This window comes from Larimichthys crocea, chromosome XX (assembly GCF_000972845.2).
Source record: "Larimichthys crocea isolate SSNF chromosome XX, L_crocea_2.0, whole genome shotgun sequence".
Classification (NCBI taxonomy): Eukaryota; Metazoa; Chordata; class Actinopteri; family Sciaenidae; genus Larimichthys; species Larimichthys crocea.
Window position 1 is genome coordinate 16,357,383 of NC_040030.1, and position 14,519 is coordinate 16,371,901.

General features: G+C 44.3%; 2 protein-coding genes across 3 annotated transcripts in view; both read left to right on the plus strand.

Moving 5' to 3' along the window:
* The window catches only part of herc56.1 (HECT and RLD domain containing E3 ubiquitin protein ligase 56.1), an 820,440-nt gene that overhangs the window by 577,586 nt on the left and 228,335 nt on the right, over positions 1-14,519 (plus strand). The window lies entirely within an intron of this gene.
* si:ch211-266k8.4 (TBC1 domain family member 12) overlaps positions 1-14,519 on the plus strand; it is a 56,961-nt gene that overhangs the window by 16,547 nt on the left and 25,895 nt on the right. The window lies entirely within an intron of this gene.

Here is a 14,519-nt window from a genome sequence, read left to right on the forward strand (position 1 = left end):
TGTGTACATGCAGTATCTTTTCATTTATATTATATATGACTAAAAAATGTTTCCCATGATGCATTGCCCAGCAAATGAAGGTGTTGTGAATGATATCGTCGTGGCTGTGACAGTTAAAGTCCCCGGGGCCCGTCCAACCAGCAGGCTGAGTCAGCAATAACGGCCAGAGTTGAAGTTATGCTGAGTCAGGCTGAGAAGCTCTGAGAACAGGTAGATGTGTCCTTCCGTCCTTTCATAGGCTGCTTTCCTATTGTGTTCCTCTTGTTTTCCTCTCACCCTCCCCTCCCTGCCCTCCCCTCCTCCTGCATTATTCTCTCTTTTATTCAGCTCCCTCTTGCCCTCTTTTCACCCTCTCCTCCTCCTTTTCTGCCCTCTATCGCTTCCTTCTCTTTTCACTGCATTCTTTTTCCAGTCCCTCTCCTCCCGCTCTCTCCCTCTCTCTTTCCGTGACTTCTTCTTTGGTATAGTAGCAGATGCCAGAGTCCTGTTCTCCTCAGCGGGCTCCCATGATACCTGCCTACCTCCTGTCCGCCTGCTGCTCGATCCTTAGTGCAGTGACTCAGCATTCGTTTTATTCACTGCCCCCAAACAACCTCCTACAGCCAGTGCCGCTCTCACCCTTCCTGGTGGTTTTTGATATAATATGCATATTCTGTATGACTGTCCTGTTTGTCGGGTTTTGTGCTGTGTCATTTCTTGATGTACTGAACCAGCAGTTTGACTCAGAGGTTATAAGACTTCATTTTCTAATGATAATGCGTCACACAGCCCGTTTAATATCAAAAACAACTCGACCTTAATCAAACCCAATCTACATTAAAGGTGTGTAAGATTTAGTGCCACCTAGTGGTGATTGACTGCAGATTGCAACCGATTTCGCCTCAGACTCTCCTTCCTAAAATAAAGGAGAAGCTACGGAGGCTGCGAAAGAGTCACCGTCTATAGTCAGTGTTTAGTTGCAGACTCTTTGCCCATCTGTTTTCTAAATCTCTGTTTTATCCTCTTGTTCACACAATTTTTGACCTCAGTGTCCATCTGTTTGGCTTCTACTTGCAGAGTCACTGCAGTGGTTTATGTATATTAATGTGTGTGTGTGCATCAAAATCCATTTAACAATGACGTCACTGTTCTCCGTCTGTCTTCGCGTCCTTGGGTTAAGATAAATGGATCAGGCACAGGACGCTTCGTAGCGTCTTGCATCTTTCATGGTTTTGCTTCAGATAAGAACAACAACAGTGGCGGATATGATCAAAATGTATGTTGCTGCCTTCAAACAGAGTTGTGTTTACCGTGTTCACGAGGAGAGGCCACATGTTAAAATGTCAGTTCCCCCGTTGATGACAGATGGCTTGGTTGAGCGACCAGGCGCCATTCAGACATCTTTAGGTTCGATGATGTTCCACGTCTTTGCCGGCTTTTAGATTAGCCGGAAGGTGAATGAGGCAGTACAGCATGACATCATGTATATGGCGTATACGACGTATTGACGAGTGAAAAGTAAGTTAATATATTGTCATTTTAGTTGTGTAGAGTTTTTAGAGGAAAATGGTGACGTTCCCGACGGCGTCATCTTTTTATCATATCTTTGAATTACAAAGAATGACGAGAACAGAGACTTAATAACATCATCACAAAGACATTGCTTCATCCTGTCTCCTTTGCTTGCATGTGTCGCTCATCCCCACATCCTGCACGCTACAAAATGAACATGAATTTAGGAAAGAAAGAACCTCAGGACACTCTGACTATAATCTGACAAAGCCAGGACATGCGTAGCGTAGCGTTATCTACAATTGAAGTAGCAATTTGACACGCAAGAATGACAAGAAAGATACAAAAAGCTCGACCGGCGTCAGTTAGGTCCGGAGATTGCATTTCAGCCAGTGTTTTCCAACTCTTTTGTTCTCCACACGGACTGTTCTACCTGCATGCAATCAAAGCCCGTTCAGATGTGTTTAATCAATACGGAAACGGAAACCAGGATGCTTCAGATACCAAAATCTTGTCCCCTGCCTATAGATTTCATATGCGGATATCTGTTCATGTAGAGATCCTCAGAAATGCTGCAGGGATGGGGCTGTGCTGCTGACCACGATCCTGTCACGTGACCAGATCTGTTAAGATTCCAGTTCAACCAATGAAAAGGTTGAGGCGCACTTGACAGATTTGTGATTGCACTGTAGAGCTGCTTGAAAGTGAAGCAGATAGTCCATGTTGGAACAAGCAAGGTCAGGTTAATCGAGGGTCACAATAAATCTGACCGAGGTTCAGAGCTGGAGCGACCACACAAAAACAAACCGAGAGGTGATGAAGGGTGTTCGAAGGGTCAGAATGTGGAGTTTATGACCTACAGAAACACTGAGGTGTTCTCCTTGCAACACTGCTGTTGGCACCCTAAGGGTTGGTTCAAGGGGTCAGCAGCACAAACAAACACCCAGGTCACAGGTGGCCGAGACAAAAACAGAGTATTCAAAATGATGAGTTCCTCTGAGGTTACACAGCTCAGGTCCTTGCCAAGGTCGTCGGAGTTTCCTAAGAGCCTCGTAATAGAAGGCCTCAACATCAAAGTAAAGTGTTTCGCAGACGCGAGAAACATTCTGTACAGTTATTTCTGATTTACGACTCCTTAACATATAATCTTTGCATTGCAACGATAGCCACGACCTTCCAAACAGTGCTCTGTGATTCTGATTCATTTATTTGTCCAGCCAACCGAGACTCCTTACAACAGATCAGAACTATCAGACAGAGGAAGTCACCTTTTGGATGATATCATGTCATCGACATATTTCAGTACTGTAATGTAAGATAGACCTTAATTTTTCCAACAACAAAGTAGTATCCGCATACTTTAACAATTGTATTAAGACGTGTTACCAGTGGTAGAAATGGTGTACGTTGCTGGTAAGTTTAAATGGAGGTGGTAGGAAAATATCTGGGTCATCTTTATTATAGTCTTTGTGCTCTGAGGCCACTGTTGGGGCTGGATTGCAACTATTAGTCCCACAAGAATGTCACCTTTCTAACCTGGATAAGGCTTCTTACCCGTGGGCACTTAGCCTACCTATGACCCCTCAGTCTGGCCTGCTTTCTAGTAAGCTTTGCTCTTTGTAAAGGTTTGTTTTAATCCTTCCCCCCTCCCGCTCCATCTCCATTTGTTTCTGACGGTTGAAGTGGAATGCCACCTGCTCAATCAGCCCTAGGCTAACTCATTAGACACCTCTCTTGTGAGTTGGACCTTTTTACGAATATAATTTGGCCACATGCTGAAGCACAAGGATCTCTATCTGTCCGGACTCAGTTGGTCAGGCTTCCCGCAGAAACAGAGGGTCAAGGTGTTTGTTTGTTTGTTTAGGTCTGCCTAACTTCTTTCTTTCACTCCCATGGGACCGAGGGGTCATGATTTCAGCTTGTTTCAGTACTGTCCACCAACAACGACCTAGTTATTGTACCAAGTTCTTTTGTTCAACTTCAAGTTGACTAGCAGGTTTCGGGAAGTGGGCCAATGTGCTCAAGGCTTCCCGAGCTGCTCATGTTGACCAAGTAGTATGTTGTTGTTGGTTTTTGTATCAGAATCAGATAGTGATTTATTTTAATCAACATCTTTTGGAATAAGCATTTACTAAGACTGCTTTTGCACCAATGAGTTTGGTCCGCTTTAAACCGACCAGAGTTTGTTTCCTCGGATAGTTCGGTTCGTTTGGGCAGCTTGTAAGGCTCATCTGAACTCTGGTGCTGACCAAAGAAGCAAACTCTGGTCCGTCTAAAAACTTGGGTCTCGTTCCGCTTGCAAGTGAACCCTGATGTGGTTCAAATCCTCACACTGGAGAAGCTGGGAGCAGAGAACGTTAAGCATTTTTCTTTTGAGATATGAAAGTAGTGAAACAGTTACTCAACTATCAAAAAACAACAAGCCAGCAATCAGCTCTACTTAGTAGTCCTCCTTAAACAAACACATTTTTTTGTAAAGCACCTTTTTCATGAAGCTTTTGTAATCAGATGGTTGTTTTTATGTTTATGTTGCAAGTAAAATAGTTTCTTTTTGTGTAAATTAGAAGTTGTCAAAGAAAGACGGGACTTCTTTGACAGGTGAGTCACTTTAAAAACAGCAGCTTTCATTCCTCATCTCCCACTCATTAAATTAGAGCAAAGCAGCTGGTTAGAGACTCTGTGTTTGTTTGGATGTGGTCCCTAACTCGATAAAATCAGGCAAAGAATGAATAATTTGTGATTTGTGCATAAACGTGGTAGACGATGGGATTAGAAGCCGCAGGTAGGAGAGGAGATGAAACTTTTTCAACGAGGAGAAAGGAAAGAAGTGTTTGCTCGGCTCCTGCCAAGTGCCTGAATCCTGATCTCCAGGGTTGGACCCTGAAGGTTTTCCTGCCTGTTTGCTTTCCTGTGTGTGCGAATGTTCACACACTCCGGCGCTCGCCTTGTAAGTTTGCCAGCACTACCCTCTCTTCCTCTTGCCCTATTCTACTGTTACACACCTCGGAGCCCCTGTGGTTGTCCTAGAGTGTGTGTGTATTGCCATATAATTGAGGTAAAAGGAGAAGCTGTGTGCGTGCACGCTTGATATTTGTTTGTGTGTGTGTGTGTGTGAGAGAGGGTAACACACTGTTTTTAGTTCATGCATGTGAATAAAGCAGCTTTGTTTGTAGAACTCCACTCTCGAACTCAAGCAGGGGAGGTGCAGTCTTAATAATTAATAGATTTCTTCTTAATTATGTTTACTTCTTGTAAAATCTGGGACATCATTGCTTGAAGAGGTTGTGATGATTTGCATACACACAAATTTAGGTCGTCCATTTGTTCCAAACGAGGAGGGAAAAAAGAGCTTTTTTCTTTTACTGCACTTTTGATCCAGAATACGGCAGAAATTAAAAGGCGGACACGGATTAGAAAGAATGCATGTTATTAAATGTCTGGGTAAATCAGAAGGGACAAATTCCACCATACACGGTGACGACCTTCGAGTCCAACGTCCATCGTCAACAACAAACCTCAAGTGACCTCAACGACTCCGACGACAGTCCTAAGAACAACGAGCACTAACGAACCAAGTCCAAGCTTTGGCTGCGTTTACGATCCTGCCTAGGCAACATAACGTAGCATATTTACATATTTAGAAGCACATAAACCAGAAAAATTACCAAATCTGAGCACGTTAACAAAGTTTGATGGGCAAAATGTTTCTGAAACGCTTCTGGTGGGGTTTGAAGTCGCGTGGAGAGCAGACAAACGCTTCTGGTGGGGTTTGAAGTCGCGTGGAGAGCAGACCAAAACAGCGCCGTTACAAAGTGAGGCATAGATGGGAGGATGGGCAAAGTTTTTACAGTGAAATAAAAACAAGAAATTGGAAACTAAAGACTAAAATAATAAGGGGAAAAAGGAAGCTGACAATTCTTTTATTGACTCAGAAATTTAGAGGAGATTCATTGAAGTCTGTCGAGCTCTTTTAAGCTGCACACAATCTCTTGAAACTCTCACACACACCCACAAAGAGAAATTGGAGGCTGCTCTGACAGGCGATCACAGCGGCAAAGCGCTCCTCTTCATTTAGCTGTGTTTAGCCATCACTATAAAATGACACAATAAAATATTAAACTCGTGGAGTTTAAATTAGAGGCCCCCGACTCTGTTTAGATTGCTCGTCAGTCTTGTTTTGACAGCTGTAATTACAGGTTAGAAAGTAGAGATCAAGCTAGTTTAGTTCCTTTCTTGTCCTCCTGCTCTCGATCGCTCCTCCCCTCACCCTCTTTTCATCCCTCAGTCCTTCCTCCTCCTCCTGAGAGTATTAAATCTCTGGCTATGCCAACCTCCACCCTGCCTTGTCTTGTGTTATGTGTTACTTATTGCTCAGTGCCCAGCTTCACGGACCTTGACCTCTGGAGTCATTGTTGGACCTTTGCCCTCAGGGGATGAACTCTGACCCTGCAGTCGGCCTGAAGGCGCATTAAGAGGCAGGTTCTGAATGACAGGGTGTGCTAGGGGTCAAAACTCACAGGTCATCGGGAATCGGGGGATGAACAAGCCCACTGCCTCCCATAATGCCTTTCTTTCCGTCACCATCCTATTTGATCTTCTTCACTTTCCATGTGAATGCAGCAGGCTCTTCGCTGTTTGCCTCATTACAGAAATGTCTTGAATCCAATCTTATCTCGGCTTAGACGACATTCAGGATGTTTGTTTTTACCGTTGTCAGTGCTTACCTCAGTGCCAAACACGCTGCCATCGCCAGCTGAATGGTAACAGCAAACAATGAGGCTGATTTCAGCTCAAACTTTTTGCCACCTCAGAAAACATCACGCTCTCCGAGCACCACCGTCATGACCGATGTTAAAATGCAGACTGTGTTCAGCTACAGACCGTTTAAGCAGTTTGTTCCTAATAAGAAGATTATTGATGACCGAACGTGGAAAAGGGGGTGTACTGATCCACGCTACTCTTCCTGATGTTTCCAATTTGGAGCCACGATTGTCGCATTGATCTCATGAGTGTGAATACGAAACAAAAGACATTTTAGGGATTCCTCAGGGAGGTTGCATACCTGTAGTTTGAGAACCAGTGAGTTAGCTACAGTTACAAACTGTTAAGCTGAGCTTCATGCTATATTTTCATGTTTCCATGTTTCCTGTCTGCACGATGATTGATACACCAATGTCCTAAATGTTTCATTCTCAGTATTTTCTCCATATTTTATTCCATCATGAATTTAGTTGTGTTCACAGTCCTAAAGTTGGCCCGCCCACCTCTGAACCTCTGCCCCACCTCCTCATATACGTCCTCCCTGCTCCTTCTAGTCTCCTAACCATGCCCTGTCGTGGCCTCCGCGCTCTTAAGCCATCGATTTACCAACACAACACTAAAGAGACTTCATTTATTCCAGCTTTGTGTGTTGGTGTGTGAGCGACTGAATGTGTGTTTCTATTAAAGGCAGGTGTTTCTCTATGATTGTCGTCAGACACTTGTTGACTGCTGTGCGTACCAACCACCGCTTAATACACACTCCTCAGGGAGATTTTCCTGTCTGTCAGTATCGCTCACACATGCAGAGGCGGCAAACACGCGAAAACAAGCAGCAGGAATAAATTGGCTGCTGTCTGCTGTCTGATTAATGAGGTCTTCCAGTCAGCGAGATGAGACGTTGATCCCCTTGGGTACCAAAGTATTATAACAAACCCCGACTGGAGTGACAAATATGAGCGTGAGTGTCAGCATTTGACCGTAATTGTGTTTAGTTTTTTCTGACGGTCTGCCTCAGGATATAGATATTTGCCAGCGGTTTGAACAAAACGGCTTTTGAATTCTTTAACATAATAATGAGTGACGAGTGAGGCTGGATTAAATAGTGTAAACCTGTTTCTTTCAATGGACTAACCTCGCTTTGACTGCTGGGTCTTCAGAAGGTTTAATGTGGGTGCTACAGGTAGCCAGTGGAGCTCGATGAGCAGTAGAGTAACGTGACCTTTTGGGTTGATTGAAGACCAGACATGCCAATGTGACTTAAGTCTTGGTCTTTCCACCGTCGGCAGTTGTCTAGTTGAATTCTTTGTTCAGCTTGAACTTTATCTCTATGGTCTGAAATTATCCATGCTGGTCACCAGGACCATGTTGCCCATTTGCCGGGTGGCAAAGCTCATACGCTGGCAGTCAGAGTCCATTTTCCAACAAACTGCTCAACCATGAGGTGAAGATGAAGCTCTGCAACACAAACGCAAGATGCATAAGCTCAAAGAGAGACTCACAGCTTCTGGATCATCTGAAAAGGTTTCACTGTGCAGGCTTGGAGGCCCGTCAGGAGGGTGTTCCAGTTATTTTGTCAGCCTGTATCAGGAATTGGGTAGCATGTTGAGCCTGATCTTTCTTTTGTTGTGAGGTGCTAAGTGGCATGACCAGGCAACCGAGGCGACGTGATCAGAGAAGGTTAGTCTGTCATCTTTTGTGTATAGTAGGTTTGGCTTGGAGGACACAACTTTAATCCATTGTTTGGTTTTAAATCCAATGACACTCTCCCTGCATACCCAGTCATTGGCTAGCTAACGCCTAATTGATTGACACACCCACAGTCAAATCACCATTGAATTTGCATTGTTTTGGTTTTTAGCTGGGATTAAGTAATAATGGGAGGGACAGACTGAAAACTAAAATTCGTTGAGACTTCTACACTACTGTGGTGAATGTGCATTTGTTCTGATTACATTACTTCTGATCAAAAACGAGCGAGTCGACAACTTTTCTAACAGCCAAACATCAACCAGGTCTCCAGCAGCAGCTGATATCACTGACTAGTCCAGCAGCAGTCAGCCCAGCTCGGCGTCTGTCTTTCAGCCTTTTATTTCACCAAGCTCTCACCAACCACTAAAAGTCAGTCCCACATTTACTCTTGTCCGGCGGCTTCTTGCTCGCTCACTCTCAGTCGTTTGCCTCTAACCATTATGTCCATAGGGGCTGCTGAGCCCGGTTACATTACCTCGCTTGGCTCCAGTTCTGGCATGACACAGACGCAACTCCAACCAACTGGTATCCAATCTGGTACTTACTATCACTGCACAGCTGTACTGCTCTTTTTACCTTTTTTATAGTTTATATTTAGACAATGTTTGTTGAGCACCAACGACTCCAGAACAAATTCCTTGTTTGTGTCAAATCGTACTTGGCAATAAAGCTTTTTCTGATTCTGATTCTGAACACCTTCACTCCAGTTTTCACTTTAAACCAGTCACTTATACGCCGTCCTGCTGCTGGACATTCTCTCCAAACGTGTATTGATTGGCAACTGAAAACAGTACCCAACAAATAAACTACAGTACCCAACAAATAAACTACAGTCTCCAACAAATCTACTACAGTACCCAACAAATAAACTACAGCCCCCAACAAATAAACTACAGTACCCAGTGTTTTTAAAGAACAGAGAACATTTTAGAGAACATGGTCAGTGAAGCAGGAAAGTATTGCTACTGTTGATGTCAGTCTTTTTATGTCAGGATTAGTTGATAAGAAAAATATCAAACCCCGGCCTGATCCTTTGTTCACGTTGTTCGTTCTACAGCTGACGTCATATTTCCTGTTAATCTCGCTTCAAACTTCTCGGCTCCGTCTGTGGCTGCGTTGTATTTCCGTAGGTTATGTTTCTTTAACCTCCTTATCTTCTTTCCTCCATCTGTTGGTCTCTTACGTTTCTCCGGCCTACTGCTAATGTTTCTTTCTTTTACTGTACACACTCGTGGCCACACAAACACACACCAAAAGGAGCGAAAAGGCCAAATATTCAGGATCAGATAGACGACACTGCAGGCCGCTTCGGTCTCCGTTGTAATAGCCTAAATTTCACCTCTGTGCTTGGAGGAACCGTGTGATGGCTGCTGAGGGCTTTGAACTATCAACTACTTTGATGTTAGCGATGAGCTGATGAAATGACTACGTGTCCACATCTGTTCGTGTCTGGATGAAGCTTGTGAACTGACGAAGGAACAAATCCCTTTGTTCAGTCGTTCAGCATCTAGTTTACTTTCTAATCGCACTGTATTAACTCATATCACATCGTTGTGTTATTATTTACTGTGTGCTCTGTCTTTATCTCACAGGGAGCAGTCCTAATCTTTGTTTTTCCTTTCGTCAGCTTATCTCCAACTACACGAGGCATCAGGGTGTTATTGCACCATTTTTCTCTGTTTTCCTTCCTTCCTGCCCCCCTAATATCTTTCTCTCTTTTCTTCTACCTTTCTGTCTTTTCTTTTCCCTTACTGTTGTACCCAGTAGCAAAGGTTAAACAGTCCTTTTGTGTGGCGCGACCAAACAGAATGACCTGGGATCAGAGTCAAATCAGTGAGCTAAAAAATAACAAATGACTAGACTGGATTTCATTGTCGCCAGGCGGCTACCTCCAAAAACTGCAGTTCCTCTTGTCGTGAGGAACTTGAGGCTGGCTGCAGAAGTGAGTCAGTCTCCATAAGTCCCCATGTCCAAATGTCCAAAAGTTATGCAGGATTAAGAGCGTGGACGCTTTGATTGACAGGTGGGTGTCGTTACAGATGACTTGTTTTGCCAACATGGCAGTGGACTCTACCCATTCTTTATACTGTTTGCCTTCAAGGTTGACAGAAGACTGGTGGATATTAGATCACATGATCCTCATGGTCCATGTGATCAGCTGCAAACAGGTCCCCACAAGCCCCGACACAGCGTGGGCTCTCAAATGTTTCCCTCCCTCACACCGTGCGTGAACATACTGCAGCCCTTCACCATCTGGATGCAGACAGACGATTGGTGAACTAATTACAACAACACACTGCGTGTCCTGTGATGTTCTGTGTGTACGCTGGATGTAAATGTATCTATGATCTGGGGACGGTAGGATCCATTTCTCTGCATCAGTACAGAGGGTCAGGGTCGAGTGTGTGTCAGACAGTCTGAGCTGTAATCACAGGTCGAAGTGTAGAAGGCCTGGAGCTCTGTTTTTAGACTCACAAACAAACATATGGAAATAAATTACATAACATAAACACACATTGTGCCAACGTAAAGCTATTAAATGAAAACATATGGTGATGAACCGAACACACACACACCCACACACGTTTATAGCAGAGGATGTTGGTGTGGGTGAGCTCAGCTCCTCGGTCGTCTATGACTCAGGGATATAATGAGAAGGTATGAATGACAGTGTGTGTGTTTTACTGCCCACTCTCTCTCTCTCCTAGTCTGCCTCTCTCAAAGTCAGTTTCAGATGACAGAGTACTCTGCTGATTCCTCAGTGTCCAGGAATTAATGCTGATGACATGCAGCCTTTTGAAGGTTGTGTTTTGGTGCGTTTGAAGCCTCGGTTGTCCTCCGGGAGTTGGCAGGGCAGCACACCTGTAAGTGGGAATTGAATAAGCTCTAATGTAAGGCTGGGCTCAGCAGATCCTGTGGCCTGGGAGAGAGCTCATGGACACCGTTCAACGGCAGCTTTGAAGCGCTGATCATTTAGGGAGAGGTAGAAGTGAGACTAAGTAATGGAGATAGAAAATGTCTTGGGGGAAGACATTAAGAAAGATTCCACTGCAGCACGAAGAGAAAGTGAGATTTGTTTCCAACACCTGAAAATGACGACCAGTTTATGTAGAAAGGAAATTTAATCTGAGCCGAACACTAGAGGCAAGCCAGAAGACATAACGCTTTATTGAAGTGCGGAGAAAAAGATGTTGGCCAGCACTTTCCAAGATTGCAAAACCTAATGTAACACAATGACCCGAGGGCAAACCACAGTTTGGACTGATGTCTGGGTTGAGCATTTTTTGAATGTGTTCTTGGCTGTAATGAACACCAGAGGAGAGTCTGTTGTGCTGAGCTTGAGTTACACGGACAGGAATCAGATTTGTTTTGTCAGGATTGACCTCAAAAAGACACCTGAGGTTGTTAATTTAAAAAAAAATCCTATTTTGTGTGCTTATGGATATTTCTCTTATTTAATACAAGTCAAACAAAGTTTAAAATTCTTGGATTGTGACAACTTTAATTTGAAAAGTAGCCTAAACTCTGCCGATGGCAGATTTAGTTGCTGCTCGAGTTAAAACATGTCTGAGGCATCAGCAGCACCTTAAACTCGAACACGCTTCCTTATCACAGAATAATGGGCGAAATGGTAAAAAGAATGGACAGCGTATCCGCGATGTGACCCATATGTTTCTGAAGCACATTGAAGCTGAAGAAGGTTCTACATAAATTCACCCTCAGTACAGTTGTCATGAACGGGGAAATTAGCTACAGAGACCAAAACTGTTTTTTGTACCAGGCTGTAAACATGTTTATTTCTGCTGTGAAGTTGGACATTTGGACATGGGGACTTATGGAGACTGACTCACTTCTGGAGCCAGCCTCAAGTGGACGTTTGAGGAACTGCAGACTTTGCTACCTCGACGTTCAGCCATGGAGGTTACACCTGCCAGAGAATTTGAGGAAATGTAGAAATTCAGACCCATAATGAACGAACCTTCTTCACAGCTTCATAAAATGTATTGGATCTTTGACACACACTCCATGCTCTCCACTGTATATTTATATCTCTGGTCGGGGTGTTTGGGGAAGGCCAACGTGGCGTTGCCTTGTAATTTGAGGACAGCGTGTCAAAGATTATTCACAGATCTTTGGGCACAGACTTCACTATGAAAAAGGGGAAATAACTGTAAATGTTGCAATGAAGACGACAGACCAGGACAAAGATGAATTAACAGTGTTAAAGGCTCATATACAGATTGACTTTAGAGAGTCTGGGCAGCAGAAAACCACATGACACATGGATTCAGGTGGTTTGAAACGCAGTGCCAAACAAAAAGTAATGTTGTAGATCTCCTTCTTACATGGTGGGAGTCTGTTGTTCCACTCCTTCTTCTTCTTTGGGGTCTAGTGGACAGTCCAGGACCGAGCTGGACCTCTTGATCAGTTGGTTGAGTCTTTTCCCGTCCCTCTCTGTGGAGTCCTGCACACTCCAAACAACCTCAGTCTCCTCAGCAAGTGGAGACGACTTTGACCCTTCGTGTTCAGGACGTCTGTATTGTCCGGTCCAGTTTGTTGGTAAGGTGAACACTCAGATGTTTGTACGCTCCCATCGTCTCCATATCCAATCCCCGGACGTTCACTGCTGTAGTCTGAAGCCTCTGGTCTGTAGCTGAACATCCAAAGCAAACAGTCACAATGATACCGTTCTGATGTTTAGCGGTCTTCTTCCCCGTCATTACTGTATGAGAACAGAGTGGGTGTTTGTGTTTCTGCGTCTATCATTATAGCATTAGTATAAACCTTTATTTTGTCATCAGCTGGCCCTTTTCTTGGACTTATTTGTCTAACAGCTGTCAGAGGCGAGCCTGTGATATGTTGTGTGTAAAGAAGGCATTAGGACTAAAGCTCTCGCATGTTATTTTTAGATATTTCTCCCGTATCATCAATTTAAAAGAAAAGCCTGATAGATATGCTGTGGTACTCTTTTCAGACCGGTGGTTTGCCTCAGGTTTACTTCAGTGACAGAACAACCCGTGCTACAACAAGCTACTGTTTGTTTTAAAGCAGCAGTTAAAAGGCCAGGCTGGTTATGTTACAATGCTAGCAATTAAGGCTGAACAGGATCCAGGATTAATTCATCTGGAGCGCTCGCTTCCATCCCGAGACGATTTTTGCTCAAGTGTAATGAGTTTAAACAACTCGTGTTGTTCAGTCGAAGGAAACCAGTTTTCAGTTTCAACTCCTGGACCAAGTTATTACCTTACATTTTATTACATTTTTATCCAAAGCCACTCACAAAAAAGGGAAACAGTCAAGGTCCAGGTGAAGAGGGATAGATGTATCATGTCCAGGTGTTGGTAGTGTTGGAGAGGAGGTCCTCTCTGAAGAGCTGGAGGTCTTCAGGAGGTTTGTGAAGGTAGAGAGGTCTTTAGGAACTGGTAGGACGTTCCACCAATGGGGAACAACAGACAGAAAAGTTTGTAGTGTCCTGAGCGTACGGGTGGCAGAGCCAGGCGTCGTCCATGGGTCATTGATCTCATAGACGACATCCTGAGAGGCTGAAGCCCTCCTGTGACCTCACACTGCCTTCAGCTGGGTGGCAGCTTCAGAGGGACTAGTCAAACCTGCCTGAGATGCAGCTATAAATCACACATGCAGTCATCCAGACCTTCTCATTACAACTCTGAGTCATACAGAAACTGCAGGTGAGCTCACCAGCGTTGTATCCGTGGTGTGTTTGTGTATTTTGACTCTATAAAAACATTATTACAGGTGACATGAAAGTCTGATAAGACGTGCATTGTCTGGAGAAGAGAGCATTTGGTTTAGATTAGAGTCAACACAGGTGAACAGTGTCAGAGCTACAATAGTTGACAAATTCCCCCCCGTCTTATTTCAGAACGCCATCGTGCTCTTCTCCTGTTAGTCTTTGGGTGGCTAGCAGAAGACACGCTGCGACACGTCAGTGTTTTGAAGTTTGGCATTCGGCTGTGGAAGGGAACCTCGCCTTAACCGACGTCTGACAGTGATTGAGATAGATCGGAGGAAGGGAGGGAAGGAGAGAGAGAGACATGAGGCCACGGGCTACGGGGTGGAGGGGAGGTGTATGGGAAATGGAGTTGTTTTAACATCAAAGATAACCTGACTCAGGACGGTGCAGAGACCTCGCATTAGACCCGGGAGACTGCTGCACTTTATCATCGGCTCTTCCTGTTTGGCAGAAGCTCGTGTTGCAGTAAAACACCGATACACTCTTACAAATTAGAAGTCAGCATCACCTCTGGCCTCCCACATGACACAAACCCACACGCCGACTTGTGCAAGAACAGGGTCAACTAACTCCCGATCTCCTGACGCCAAAATAAAACTTCCCGCAGCTCAATTTAACCAGTTGATTAGAATTAAAGCTGCATTCATTAATTCTTCTGGGCTCAATATTCATTTCTTTTCCTTTTTGTCATCAGCCGGTCACTAAGTTTGCTGCCGCCTGCTGCAGCTGGAAAGGAAGCGGGTTAGGTTGGAAAACCAAAACA